The sequence below is a fragment of the Sinocyclocheilus grahami genome, unplaced genomic scaffold (assembly GCF_001515645.1).
Source record: "Sinocyclocheilus grahami isolate Dianchi unplaced genomic scaffold, SAMN03320097.WGS_v1.1 scaffold1641.1, whole genome shotgun sequence".
NCBI lineage: Eukaryota > Metazoa > Chordata > Actinopteri > Cypriniformes > Cyprinidae > Sinocyclocheilus > Sinocyclocheilus grahami.
The window spans coordinates 59,147-62,309 of NW_015506820.1; positions in this window are offsets into that span (position 1 = coordinate 59,147).

Below are 3,163 nucleotides of genomic sequence, written 5' to 3' on the forward strand. Positions count from 1 at the left end.
GGTGCAATTTTTTGGACTTCAAATTTTGGGCTACCATCCACTCCCATTATAAAGCATGGATTACCCTGGACATTATTTAATATAACTCCGATTGTATTCGTCTGAAAGAAGAATGTCATATACACCTAGGATGGCTTGAGGGTGAGTAAATCATGGGGTAATTTTCGTTTTTGGGTGAACTATCCCTTTAATAATAAACGAGCGCTGCTGCGCGCATGCGTGCTAAACTCAACACCGGGACACGAGAGCACCCAAACGGAAGCTAGAATCCATCATAGCGCCGGGAAAAAAGGTGGAGAGTTCGTTACCTCGCGGCTGAGCAAATGGAGCGTAGGCTACGCCACTAGAGAAGTTTACCAAAGTATGACAACTTCTGCCTCGGAAAGAGTCCACACGGTTTAATTTACCTCAGCACCGTGATGTCTAATGACAAGGTAAAAAAATAAAATAAAAATACATTTATATTTTCACAAAGTTACGTTTACGACGTAAGGACATAAATCGGCGCGTTTGAAACTAGTGTTGAATTTGAAAATATCGAAACTAACATCATTTAGTCTTTAAAAATTATTTATTGGATATCCTGACCCAAAAGTATTTTAGCAATGAATCCATACCGTCTTCAAATGAAGCCAAGCGGGGTTTGAAATTAACGCCCCCCTAAAAATCAGCTGTGGTGGGTAACGCTGCCAAATCACTAGCCAATTTGGCTGGTTACTTTTCGTAAATTGTTCATTAATTAATTTCTTGGGGAAGTTCATGTAAGACAAATATGCGCAGATTTAGCGCAAGTAGGCTGCTGAACTCGTGACTCATCATGATATATGAAATGCAGCCTAATTGCGCAGCATCTGCGGCTGCGCAAATCTAGCTTACTGGAACACGGGCGATTCTAAGATTTTCGTTTTAGGGGGGCTCAGCCCCCAATGAGGGTATAATAATAAAAAATAATAGTAAACATATAAATAAAATAAAAAATGATTGACTGATAGGGTAAGGTGGTAAACTAAACTTATTGCATTTTGCAACTTATTGTATTCCACTGTACTGCATAGATAAGTATAACATTTGAGTACTGAATAAACCATACAAGTCTTCCTGAATCCTGATCTCTCTCGCTCTCTCTCATCTTAATGGGGACATTCCATAGGCGTAATGTTTTTTATACTGTACAAACTGTATATTCTATCACCTTACACCTAAACCCCTTACAGGAAACTTTCTGCATTTTTACAGTTTTAAAAAAACTTTGTTTACTTTATTTTTATATCAGTTTTATGTCCCCAAAGGGAGGTCTTTGGGGATTGTGTCATGTTTAGCTCACTTTTGGGTACAAATTTGTCCCCAAAATATGGTTAAGTAGGTACACACACACACACACACACACACACACACCTGTTTGCTGTACAAACAAAATTTAACTGTTTGAATTTCTAGTACAACCCTCTTTCTTTAGCTCAAGTATGCAAAACTATTTGCCATATGCACTGTAATTGTTTTATATTAAAAGTAACATTTTCAAATAAAAATGGCAATGGAAAACCGATTGCTCCCCCATGATATTTTGTAAACTGTCTTTATGACAAAGAACTGCACAGATGCAGATATTGTAACAATCTATCGATAAACACACACCATGTCCTCTGTTTCTCGCTCTGCGCCTCTGCGGAATGAAGAACGTGCTGAAAGACGGGGAGGAGCCGAAGTCTGCCGCCATTTTCATATGAAATTTAAAGGGGACTGAGTCGATCACAAATTTGTGTACAGTTTATGTAGCTAATCGCAAAATTTTTAGGGGGCCTGAGTTTTATATATATATATATATATATATATATATATATATATATACACAATTCGCCGTTGGTATTTATTTATACAACAATTCGTTCTGGTTCTCAAATTTGATTGGTTGAGAACCGTGAGATATTGTTCTGGTATCGCTACAGGAACGCCCTTTCACAATTTTGTATCATTCCGCTATGTCTGTCTTTTTTTATTATTTGCTGAGCTAATCGTAGAGTATGTTAGTTAATATAAGAAGAAACGTCTAGCTTGGCGGTTTCTCTCTCTCCCATTTGGATGCACGTCTTGCCCATAGACTGTATAAAAACATGGACGTAGTGTCCGTGACGTCACCCGTAGGGTTCCAAAGAGAGTTTTTGGAGCTCAAAAGTGGGCGGAGCCAGCCGTCGCCATCTTGGCAGTGCGTCGCAGCGCGTCACTCCCGGATAATCGAAGATGGGCAAAGAGGCGGGAGCTGGTTGTTGAAACCACGCCCACCTAGCGCGATGGTGGTGACAGCAGCGGCAATCCACTTGTCACTCAAGTGGCCATGCCCTTAATTATGCAGAACTTTAAGGTTATAAATAAATTCACCCCCCTCACAGTTGTCATGAAGGGCAAAATTAGCTATATAGACCAAAATAATTTTTTGTATGACTCTCGTACTCGAGCGATATTGCTCGTGTATATATACACTGAACAAAATTATAAATGCAACCCTTTTGTTTTTGCCCCCTTTTCATGAGCTGAACTCAAAGATCTAAGACTTTTTCTATGTACACAAAAGGCATATTTCTCTCAAATATTGTTCACAAATCTGTCTAAATCTGTGTTAGTGAGCACTTCTCCTTTGCGACCCCCCCAATACAGTAAAACTGCACATTTTAGAGTGGCCTTTTATTGTGGCCAGCCTAAGGCACACCTGTGCAATAATCATGCTGTCTAATCAGGATCTTGATATGCCACACCTGTGAGGTGGATGGATTATCTCGGCAAAGGAGAAGTGCTCACTAACACAGATTTAGACAGATTTGTGAACAATATTTGAGAGAAAAAAATGGGGGCAAAAACAAAAGTGTTGCGTTTATAATTTTGTTCTGTGTGTGTGTGTGTAATATATATATATTAGGCATGGGCCGATTACCGGTTTAAAGGTATACCGCAATTTGAAAATGCTAATATTTTCCATTATACCGGTCCTGCGGTATGCGCTGTTTTGCATGTCTTTTCAAAGACTGAAAGTGTAGGAATCCCTCAGGTTGAGTGCAGTGTAGAAAGTAACATGACCCCTCCTCCTCCTGTTGGTGTGAGCGAGCGGTCAGTCACGTGTGTGTAGGATGCTCAAACTAAGGAGCTTCCCCTGGAACTTACGCGATCGGCA